General features: G+C 34.5%; 1 protein-coding gene across 1 annotated transcript in view; it reads left to right on the forward strand.

Annotated features, from left to right (window-relative positions):
• LOC121733723 (organic cation transporter protein-like) overlaps nt 1–13,141 on the forward strand; it is a 68,604-nt gene that overhangs the window by 14,334 nt on the left and 41,129 nt on the right. The gene's annotated exons all lie outside the window — the stretch shown is intronic.

A 13,141-nucleotide genomic window follows, 5' to 3' on the forward strand; every position in this document is an offset into this window, starting at 1 on the left:
ACAAAATTGTCTGAGAATCGACTTTCAGATCGTGTACAAACGTCAAATTTCACGGTAGCAACAGAGGCATCGACATCTATTGAGATCGATTGTTGCCGAGTTAGGTATTGTAAACTTTTTTAGGGTCACTGTGGTATCGATTGGTATGGTGTCGTTTCATTTTTTGTTAATAATAAATATTAATTCATTATAATTTTAACATTATAATATAGCTGGCCTGCAAGCTTTTTTAATGTGATTGATGGCACCTCCAATTGAGCTCTACAGCTATACGGTCCCATTTAAGTTTGGTATCGCGCTTAGCTTGACTCGCCCGCATGTACCCTTTTGCATTTATATTTTATAGGTATATACAACATTTATATTTTATAGGTTTTTTTTATGAAAGAAGGGGACAAACGAGCAAACGGGTCACCTGATGGAAAGCAACTTCCGTCGCCCATGGACACTCGCAGCATCAGAAGAGCTGCAGGTGCGTTGCCGGCCTTTTAAGAGGGAATAGGGTAATAGGGGAGGGTAGGGATGGGAAGGGAAGGGAATAGGGGAGGATAGGGAAGGGAATTGGGCCTCCGGTAAACTCACTCACTCGGCGAAACACAGCGCAAGCGCTGTTTCACGCCGGTTTTCTGTGAGAACGTGGTATTTCTCCGGTCGAGCCGGCCCATTCGGTTAAGTGTAACTACAAAAGGGAATTTACATATTTGTTTAATGTCAAAATGTTCCTTAACGAGAATAACCATTTTAAACCCACTAAAGTAGAAAATGGGCACATCCATCTAAAGCTTCTAAAGAAATGTATTTTTATGGTATGACGAAAAATTACAAACATTACATAATCTATATATAACATCTTCTATACATCTATACATATAAATAAAATTGGAGTGTCTGTTTGTAATATTGAAAGAACCGTTTTTTACTACATGCATATGAATGTCAAATCAAATCAAATCAAAATTGTTTTATTTCTGAATAAATTTAAAATAAATGTTTTCAGAAAGTCCTACATGATGCCTACCACCGGTTCGGGAACTAACCCGGCGAGAAGAACCGGCGTAAGTATGTACATACATACATGTGTATGTATGTATGTACATACATACACATGTATGTATGTACATACACCAAAACAACATTTTTTACAATTTTTGTCTGTATGTCTGTCTGTCTGTCTGTTTGTTCCGGCTAATCTCTGAAACGGCTGGAGCTATTTTGCCGGGACTTTTTTTTGTAGATAGCTGATGTAGTAAGGTGTAACTTAGGCTACTTTTTAACCGACTTCCAAAAAGGAGGAGGTTATATTTTACTTTTTTCATATTTGTTATTATACTATGTTGACGCGGACGAAGTCACGGGCAACAGCTAGTATTTTATATTTTTCGTCACCTTCTAATAATTTTAAATAACAAAACAACGTTGCCATAACGACGTTGACAAGACGCCATGGCAACATCTCGATTTTGATACGATTTTGCTCCGCAATTCCTACGCGTTACAATGACATCAAAAAAGAAATAGAAATCAGACTCGTATCAAGTTGATATCACTTTCGGGAGTAAGGCACCTGCTTTGGAGTTTTCATATCAACAACTAAGGGTGGGTTGCACCAGAGGCGTGGTTAAAGTTAAAGTTATAGTCAAAGTTATGATTATAGTTAAGGCTAAATTAACTTCGTAATTTTACGTTATCCGGTCACAAAATATGTATAGAAACTGTAAAATATGTATAAAAAAATTGATAACGTTACTTTGCTTCATCATAGCAGAATTGCAACTTGAAGATGTCATGCTGTTTTTTATCTCACTGTATGTTTTTAACAATAGGCAGTTTTTAATCCAATCATATTAGGTCCAAAAAATTACGTTCTCTATTTAATATGGCTGTTCTCTGTAGCTACCTACTGTTTTGCTATTAATAATTTTACATCATCATAACAGACATGTGAACTGTAATTCTTTGGAACAATAAAAAATTAATTAAATTTATAGTTATCTAATTGGTGAATAAATAAAAAGCTGATATTGTGTGCGGCTTGAAAATTGAAATGTTCTCTTTTTCTCTTTTGTATTCTTTATATACCATCTGCATCAGGTTATTGACCTCTTATGTTAGCAGCTTTGAAAGACGAATTTTTTTTCTTCACTTTTGTATGGGCAAGGGCCCGAGCGTCACGAGTTTCCCCATACAAAAGTGAAAAAAATTTTTGGTCTTTGAGCGCTGCTACTTTCACAGTGAACTCTCTACAAGGAACACGTACTCACCCTAAAGTATTATCACTTATTTTTGTTACACACTGTATATAGTACCTGGATGACCGAGCAAAGGTGGGATGGGAAAACTCGTGACGCTCGGGCCCTTGCTCATACAAAAGTTAAAAAAAAATTCGTCTTTCAGCGCTGCTACTTTCACAGTAAACTCTCTACAAGGAACACGTACACACCCTAAAGTATTATCACTTATTTTTGTTACACACTGTATGTATATAATTGGATTCTCGGAATCGGCTCCAACGATTTTCATGAAATTTAGTATATAGGGGGTTTCGGGGGCGATAAACCGATCTAGCTAGCTTTCGTTGTTTTCTATACAAACCACGATTGATAAGTGACAGATGTTTGTAGTCTAAGGACGATATCGTATTTTGCACACGCGATGTGAAACAGAGTATGACTTATATCACTTCAAAGCTCAAACTCATAAATAGTTGGAGATTATCATACGAAATTTTCCGATGAAACTATAATAGTCTGTTGCTTTGCAAGAATTCGATTTTATTCTCAAGTTAACAGAATGCGAGTATTTTTCACATAGCTCCTAGACTAGAAAAATCAGTGACCGCTGGTGCCACCTTAAATTGTCCTGACTATTAAGTGCTTTTAATTGGCTATTAAACTCGTCAACTAATCACGTATGCACGAAATCTGATGCCCCCCTAGGACCTTGCCGCCTCTAGGCCGCGGCCTATACGTCCAATTTATAAATTCGGGGCTGCCCGTGACAAAAATATCCAAAAAACTCGCGATTAGTCTATTTTCATTTTTTAAAATCGAAGTATTGAATACTTAATATAGCAGAGATGTGTGATTACAATTTAGTCTAAAGGCGAATAAAATAAATAAAATATAAGACAAAATGTTTAAGATATAATATAAAATAAATAGAACTATTTAAAATTTTCTTTAAGCAAGCGCCTACACAAGGTACTAAGTTTGTACTTACAATTGTTTGTATACTTGGTTTGCAAATAAAGTATTTGAATTTGAATTTTGAATTTGAATAATAATGAGATTTCAATGAGTTGTTTAAATGTAAACTGTGTCTTATATCGATACGTGGTGCTCGTGGTAGTGCGCAGTGAAAAACAAATATGACTTCATATTATGTTAATGTTCACATACCGTCAAAAACTGCAGGGCAGACACAATTTACATAAAACAATATTTGACATGCGCTTGCTTAAATATACCTTAGGTCTCGAAGATCCCCACTTTCCTAAAGAAATGTCTGGGATATTGAATGACTATATCGTACCCGGAAAACAAATTTGAATCCTTTTTTTAAGTTAACTTTAATACATTATTCGTAAACACCATAGAATATAATAATCGCCTAGCAAATTATTTGATGCTTTAAATATTGCAAGTTTGCTATATTTGAATGCATTTCAAAATTATGACCAAAAGTTTTAGCCAAACTATAGCAAAAAATACATCAGATAGATAATAAGTATAGTATACTTTTCAATAATATTCAAGCTAGTTATATCTTATAAATTATAATATAGTTACGCAAGTGCCCCAATAAGTCGTAGGATTTCTATAAGAATGCTCAAAAGTCAAAACATGTCGGCAGCGCAATTATGGTCGGTTGCTATTTTAACATGTAGGTGACAAACCTTCTTTAAAATGTTCTTTAAACTTGATTGTTGAAAATGTTAAATGCATTAAAATTATTGTTAAAATCAAATTTCAAATAATGTCTATTATTCAAAGTGTTATTACAAATTATCAACAAAAATTCAGGCAGTATCAGTTTTAACATAAAATGTATGGTGCCTTATTTTATTAAATAGCAAATTATCACTGTTATTGCGTCTTTTAAATATTTGTACAGTAAAACATAAAAGTATTGTAATTTGTATTTCATTGAAAATAGTTTGAAGTGTATATTTTACAATATACAATTCAGAATATTTTTCTACGAAGGAATAAAATCATTACCATAGCGCTGTACTTGAAGTATACTTTCCATTTAGTTATGAAAACATTTAAATAGTAATTTGTTGGATCTTAGAATTTTTAGGTGACAACATAACTTTTAAATAGCAACAGCACTCTGTTGCTATTTAAAAGTTATGTTGTCAGTAGTGACTGAAAACAATGTGTTTTAAAAGACCATATTGAAAGAAATGTAAATAAAAAATCTATATCACCAATCAATATATTTTACTTTCCATTCAGTTCAAACATCGGCACTTTTCACATCAGTTAACAGTTTTCTTTTGTCTAATCAACGTCGATATTAAATATGGGTCGTTCAAAAAATAATTCGGTTCCAGTTCCGATTCGGACTGAAGAGTGTTGTACTCCTTATTTTCATTCTTTATCTCTTCCTTGGGACTTTCAGTACTTTCAACTTTGGGTGGATCTGTGCACTTTTCATCCTCGTTTACAAACTCCGCGACGCCATCGAACAAGCACCGGAAGACATCACCAACGGTGTACTTTCCGATTTTGTTGAAAAGTTTTATTTTATACACTCGTAGGATTTGTTTGGCTAGACCCCAGATTTCCATAGAGATGTCGACTAGTATGTCTTTAATTTGTGTTTTGACGAACGTCAGGATCGGTTCTACATTGTTTAGACAGTCGAGTATGAGGGAGGCGATGCCGGGGTACCCATCTGGTGTACTCAAGAGCGATCTTATTTCCCGCGTGAGGTTCTCGTCTACGGCGGCTTTGACTTGAGTGCTCGCGAGGAGCATAAGGATGACTAAAGTGCCTCTCATCTGAAACAAGACACATACATCTTCAATTTTTTTACTTAGTTTCTCGTAATTTGATACTGTTATAATATAATAGTACTTTAAAAATATAAAACCGACTTCAAATTCTCTATCTCAAAAACTACTGAACCGATTTGATGAAACTTGCAGTATTCCCTAAGTTGAATAATACCTGGTATAATAAAAAAGAATCATTTAAATCGGACTTGTAGTTTCAGAGATATGCGTTCACAAACATAAAAACATACATACGTACTTGCATATACATACACTTTTGTAATTTGGCACATTTGTTCAGAAGCTGTTATAGATTAACATATTATGCAAAAACTGGACAGTTCTGGAAAAATTACATACATACGCGTCGAATTGATAACCTCCTTTTTTTGAAGTCGGTCACATAGAGTACATGTACAAACGTTAATTTAATTTTTGGAACTAGTTAAAAATAAAAAAAGTTTTAAAAAATTGAATAAAAGTCTGTGTTCAAATATTATGCAGCTGGGACTATACAATATACATTTTAGGGTGGGTTGCACCAACTTGCTTTAGCTATAACTGTAACTTTAATTATAACTACAATACAAAATGTCAAATCTTTGGTTAAAGTAAAAAATGGATGCCATATTTAACCATAACCTCGAGCTCGACAAGGCTTTGAATGAACGTGGCGAATAAAGGAACTAACGCTGTCATCATACAAAAACGCCATTTTTGACAGTTCTCCTTTACCAGCAGCGCCCCGCCCACGTTCATTTCAAGCCTTGTCGGACCAGCTGTCATATTCTGTCAAATTCTGTGGTGAAAGTTAAGGTTAAAGTTAGTCTTAACTATAACCATAACTTTGTTCATAACTTAAATTTTAACCACGCCTCTGGTGGAACCCACCCTAAGTCAAAAAAATAAAGGACTTACCATTATCGAGGTTTCGGCCTCTAGAATACCTTTAACTACAAGTGTTACTGTCGACTAATACAGTATTATATATTTTGGATCTTTAATACATTCTGTTACACCTTAATTATTGTACTTTCCCAACATCAATTAACTAATAGGCAGTTGGTTTACGTAACCTTATTAAGTTATTTTTGATGACAATGACAATAATTTTTTTTACATAAAGTTCGACTCAATCATGCTAGTTTTATTTAGATACCAAAACATTATTTCTGTCATTTTATCACTAGTAGTAAACATACTAAATGTTTCTATTATAGACTAGCTTTCTGCCCGCGACTTTGTCCGCGTTTTGGTTATGACTTATATCGCGCTTGGTACAATTTTTCAAAACATGAACCCCCTTTAGTGTCCCGGTTAGATTAGCCCCGGGTGTCAAGCTACCTTCCAAATCACTTATGATTGGTTCAGTGGTTTAGTCGTGAAAATGCAACAGACAGACAGACAGAAATACAGACTTTCGCATTTATAATATTAGTTGGAATAAACATGTAGAATAAACCTTAACCTTTTGTAAGGGACCAACTTTCGTACGAAAAAAAAAGTATATTATTTCATACATTTTGGTCACAGCTGATCGATTCTTTTGTATGGAACAGCTGACTTTTTATTTCGGGTACGAATGAACGTTGGTCCCATAGAAAAAAGTTGTTCATACTTATAGGTCGGTTCATCCTACAAATCTTGGCCAGTACTTAAAAAAAAAAAAAAAATCAATTGTCAAACTAAAAAAAACCAAGGTTTTTTTTTTAGTTTGACAACATATTTTTTCTCACTTATAATACCACAAGAGCTTCAAAATTATCGGGTATTTCCCGATAGGTTCGTTGCAAACAAATGAAGGAGTCAAGTTTTTCAGGTTAAAAAATCACGAGCGCGAAGCGCGAGTGATATTTCCTGAAAAACTTGACGACTTTATTTGTTTGCAGGGAACCTTGAGGGAAATGCCAGATAATTTTGAAGCTCGTGTGGTATTCGGGGGATTATTTTTCCGTCCCAAATGTTGGCCAATAGAATTAGAATTTGTTTTTTATATATAGCAACTACCAGAGAAAATTTTCAAAAAATTATCAGTATAATACCATGTAGGTTGTACCACGTGACGTCGAATGGTGCAATTCTATTGGTCGATATTTGGGTCGGAAAAATAATCTCTTTTATTCGCTTAGTTGCCGTGTTGTAGCTTCATCTATCCAAGAATATATGAACTATAGCGACGTACTTCTTATATTCTTGGATATGGATTAATATATTCTGTTTTATTGACGTAGTGACCATAGAGCTCGGCGTTATAGTTTTCTTGTTATTAATAAACAGTTACTCTTTTCCCGCGTCCCTCTTACCCCACCTGACCTTACTAATATTATATACATGGGCGTACCGAGGGGGGTCAGGGGAGGGGGAGCGGGGGGCGGCTGCCCCCCCCTTGATCATGTTGACGTCCCTACAGTTAAGTAATTATCTAGTACTTTTTATCTATAAAAATTAAGAAAACGAATTTTTGCCTTTGGTTGCAATACAATATTTTTACAACTAAAAATTATTAATTTTTTATCCTTTATAAACACCTAGGCTTATGAAAAATCTGATTTGCCCCCCCCTGGCCCAGAACCTGGGTAATTTGCCCCCCCCCCCTGGCACCAGAACCTAGGTAATTTGTCCCCCCTGGCCCAGAACCTGGGTACGCCCATGATTATATATGTATTTAGGTAATGTGCAATAATTATTATTTATAGCTACCAATAGCGTGTCCCGGCATCCTCCGATCTCGGTGACAGTGGCTGGTGGTTTCATTGAAAACAGGATACGCAGGATTAATTTTGAAGTACAGTATTCATTTTACTCTCATAACACGACTAGCGAGAGATCAGGCGCAGGACCGAACTCTTACATATTATACGCATGGATCATTAGTCTGCCTGCATTGTCCTAACCAACCTTTGAAACTTCCCGTGTTTCCATTTCGGGAAATGGAAATCGAACTCACAACCTTCGAGTCAAGAGCCACGTACTAAACTTCTAGACCACGGAGACTTATAGACGGCATTTATTTTATTATAGCAGCATTGCACTCCAGACTTAAGAGTATCTTATTTTAAGACGTCTTTGAGGATCCCAATTATAATATTAAGTATAAATTAAAATATTAGTATAGATTTTATACTCTAAGTTTGCTCAGGTGATTTTAACAGGCGCATACAAATATAATAAGAAAATTTTCAAACGCCCAGACCGCATAATTTTATCAGGCGCATTCTAAAGTAATTCCAACCAACTACACGTGCTCAAGTTATTCGTTGCCTGTTTTTCCTTTAATTTTCCTTTTTCTTTTGAATGGAAATCGTGAGAAGCATACATAAATAATTATACATATGTGAGAAAATAAACCTGCGTCATAGAGTCACATCTCACCGCAATCTCACGATGATCTCACAATTACACGATCTCAAGATGATTGGTGACGGAATAAACGTCATTACTATGAATCGTCATTGATAGCATCATAATGATCACGACTTTATCACTACTTCGAATCATCTATTGGATTATCACAAGTTTTTGTGCAAAGTTTATAAGGTACAGTGTTTTTTCCTTACTATCCTATTGCTTACGATTTTTTATGTAAATTATGCATCATGCATTCATAGCAAGTTCATATTTGATACGTAATGGGAATAACTTTTTTTAATACAATTTCATACTTCGGAATTCCATTGTTGCAACATTTATCTAAGGTTTTATGCATGAAACTAGATTTTAAACTCGCGACTCTACCGTGGACGTATATAGCTACTGTATCTTTTTCACCTGATGGAAAGCAACTTCCGTCGCCCATGGACACTCAGAAGAGCGGCAGGTGCGTTACCAGCCTTTTAAGAGGGAATAGGGTAATAGGGGAGGGTAGGGAAGGGAATAAGGGAGGGTAAGGAAGAAAATAGGAGAGGGTAGGGAAGGGAAAAGGGTAGGGGATTGGGTCTCCGGTAAACTCACTCACTCGGCGAAACACAGCGCAAGCGCTGTTTCAAGCCGGTTTTCTTTGAGCCCGTGGTATTTCTCCGGTCGAGCCGGCCCATTCGTGCCGAAGCATGGCTCTCCCACGTCAAACGTATATAACTAACCTAATAATTATATCCCAATTCCCACGAAAACTTTATACTTTTTGGGGGTAAAATATAGAACTTTGTATTTTGTATTCACAAATAATAAATTGTAGTGCCACCTAGTTAAGAGTCCGTATACGAAATTTTGCCGATTTCGCTGATTAACAGACGTGATTTAACAGTTAAAATACAGTATTTCCATAAGTTTTAATGCACAACATGTAAGATCCTTTCAATTATAATCTAATGTTGGAACTAGATTTTTGTTTTTTTTAAGTATTTTTAAATAATCCAACTCAAACCCTCGACAGTTTTGTGATTTTTGCTGTAAAAGGTTTAGAATATCACCTGTCTATGGATTGTATTGACGTCTCAACGGTATGAAAAAAATACAATGTACTGTTGAGAAAGTCGTCTATACAATGTTGGAATTACTTTTTACCACTTTAATATGAAATAGTTGAGTAAAAAAATATGTAACTCGGCAAAATTTTAAAGGAAATGGGCGCAGAATTGCTGTTAATTTCGGCAACTTGGAGCTGTAATTCATAAAAAGAAAACGTCAGAAATAATCTATGGATAAAATTCTATCCAATTCGAGAAAAAAGAAAAATAAAAGAAAAGCAAATTGTGCCAAAAACACGATTCAAAACAACCTAAATCTCACATTAGCCTTGCGGCGAGTAATATAACGTGACATTTAGGTTGTTTTAAATCGTGTTTTTTGGCACAATTTGTTTTTTGTTCTTTTTTCTCGAATTGGATAGAATTTTATCCATAGATTATTTCTGACGTTTTCTTTTTATGAATTACAGCTCCAAGTTGCCGAAATTAACAGCAATTCTGCGCCCATTTCCTTTAAAATTTTGCCGAGTTACATATTTTTTTACTCAATGATTTTTCTCATCATTTTTCTGTGTAGAGAAATTACAAAAACATAACCATTTTTTGTTGTAAGTATATTAATCTGAAATTTGAAGCTTTTTAAGCTAGAATTTTTTATATAAATAAAAAAATCGTAGAGATACTTTAGAACCGCGAAGCCAAAAGTATGATGGTAATGATTTTTGAAGTCCGTATAATATTTTTATTGTTCCATCGTATATTATCTTGTGGTATCACAGGCATTCTAAGAAAATAGTATTTGTTGCATAAATTACTATGAACATAAACCTTTTAATTACCGGAAAGAATTCAATTAATGAAGTGTCGCAATACGACTAATAGATAGTTCGCTCGTTGCTAAGCAACTTATATTTTGTAATGCAAGCTTTTTTGGGTTCGGTAACTTATGTACTATCAGAAAAGTTGATTCCTATGCAAATCGGGGTTAGTTGCGTTACGTCAAACCCAGCTGACAGATCACAATTAACATTGAATTGACATATTCGACCAAATAACGCTGGTCTGTCAATAATTGCATAGGAATTAACTTCCTCAATGGTACTATCAGAGAAGTTGATTTCTAGGCAGATGAGACAACTTCGAAGTTCGGTCGCGTTACGTCAAACCCAGAAGATCAGATATCAGTTAAATCACAATTAACATTAAATTGATATAATCCGACCAAATGACGTTGGTCTGTCAACTGCCTAGGAAAAATTTCCTTGATGGTACCTCCAAAGAAATTTCCTTGATGGTACCTCCAAAGGAAAAAATGCAACCTAGGATCATCACGGAATTAAAATATATCATTCTGTAGTTGTTTGTCCGTTCGCCTGATTGTCTGCCAAGACACTTTTTATTTTAAATCTATATTCCGATTCTGCTATTTAAAATATTTGTTGTTATTATTAATATTGATGTATGATGTGGATATTTTTATTAAAGGAGAGGATCTATTATGATGGTTTAAGAAACATAGTAATATTTTTATAGTCTATTTTTATTTAGGTACCTAGTTAATTCTAGTAGCAGCCTACAGCTCTCAGTGTTAAATTAAACCTAAAGCAATAAGATTAATGACTGATAGTAAACTTTATCACTGCTCTACCAATAAATAATAATTGTTTACTAGCTTAGATTATATCTTAAAATCCATTAATTGGAAATAGATAGTCGAGGTTAGACTGAGTGCGTTGTTGCAATACTAAGTACTAAGTATACTTGTGCAATAACATAGCTATTTGTTCTGATTGTTATTAATTGTCGAAAGGGGAATGTGTTTTTAAGGTTCCGTACCCAAAGGGTAAAAACGGGACCCTATTACTTAGACTTCGATGTCTGTCTGTCTGTCTCCAGGTTGTAACTCAAGAACCGCTACAGCTAGACTTCTGAAATTTTCACAGATTATGTATTTCTGGTGCCGCTATAACAACAAATACTAAAAAGAAAATAAAATTAATGTTTAAGGGGGCCTCCCATACAACAACCGTTATTTTTTTGCTCTTTTTGGCTCGTAATCCAAAATAGCAACATAATAGACACTTGAAATTTTCACAAAATTCTCTTATTTATATATGTACTTTAATATTAAATTATAAAATTAAATAAATAATTAAATAATTAATCCCATACAAAAAACACAAATTTTTCCTTTTTAGCTCCGTAATGGTACGGAACCCTTCATGCACGAGTCCGACTCGCACTTGGCCGATTATTTCTTTTATGTGTAGAAGCTACAGAAGACATTTTATAGTTAATGAAGTTTTAATAACGATAATACGAGGCGTAACAAAGCCTACTGATAATACTTTAGTTAGGGTGTATTTGTGAAAGAAGCAGTGCTGAAAGAGCATTTTTTGTGATTTGTATGGGCAAACGTCCCAGCGCAGCAGCGTTAGCAAGTTTACTATACAAAAGTTGAAAAAAAAGTTTATCTTTCAACGCTGCTACTTTTGCAGCGTACTCTATTTAGGGGTAGGGTATTCCCTTGAAATATAGAGTTGAAAGTACCTGCAGCGCTGTCAGAGCTAAAAATGGGTATATCCAACTAAATATTAATTTTAACATCAGTAGAAAATTGACGTATTTGGAAGAAAAAATCTACCAAATTGTATAAAATTCCATGATGCTGACAACCCTAATTTTTGTTTGGATTATATTTAATTATTTAAAACTCCTGATGATGATTTTTATCGAAACCGGTCGTGTTTAAGTTAAATTTGTAGCAATTAATGAATAAAGTGGAAAAAGTGCAAGTAATATTGTGTTTTATTTGTGCTGTCAGAACTACTTTTGACTTTAATGTCTGTAAGAAAAATGCCCCAACGTCATGAATTTACCCAGAAAATAAACACACAAATAAAACATCTTTAGAGCTGCTACTGTCACAGTAAACTTTTTTAAGAGCATTTCAGGTGTTTCAAGTGTATAAAACTTTTGACGACCTCTGTGGCTCAGTTGGTAGGCTGTTGGTAGATCAAACCGGGGGTCGCGGGTTCGAATCCCGCCGACGCAACAAACAGTTTTCAAAGTCATGGTCATGGATGTGTATTAAATATTTGTATCATATAATATGTATAGTATAAAAGTATTAAATAATAAATATATTTCCGTTGTCCCGTAACACAAGTCCTTCAGGTACTTAACATGGGGCTAGACTGACGTGATGTGAAGCGTCCATAGATATTATATTATTATTATTAAAACTTTGTTTTGTTACACCTCGGAGCTCGGGCACATTATATTCTAAAATTATTGTAGTATTCTGTGAATATTTTTTTGCCCTATTAATATTATTTTTTAATGATAAGAATAATAAGCTGGTGGCAGCGCTAATTCAGTCATATTATCTTCTCTTACTTGCTGGCAGCAAGATGACATAGTTGTATGATTTTGTGACATCAAAAAGAGAATAGATAATAATATTATGTGTGATAGTGTATGTGTGTTAAGTTAAGGAGATCACTTAAATTGGAGTAAGCTATTTTTGTTGTTTCTACCCTATCATACTACGATTGAAGTTTTTGCACGAATATGAAATATTATAAACGACTTAAATTAAAGTTTGGGAGGGTAAATAAATAATAGTTAGGGAGGGGAAGAGGGGATTTCGCGACAAGCTCGAGCGTGTGAGATTAAGCTTGTATAATGTATAGGCTACCGACATGACGTGTCTAGTTATCATGGTATAGAA

Source organism: Aricia agestis, chromosome 14 (assembly GCF_905147365.1).
Source record: "Aricia agestis chromosome 14, ilAriAges1.1, whole genome shotgun sequence".
NCBI lineage: Eukaryota > Metazoa > Arthropoda > Insecta > Lepidoptera > Lycaenidae > Aricia > Aricia agestis.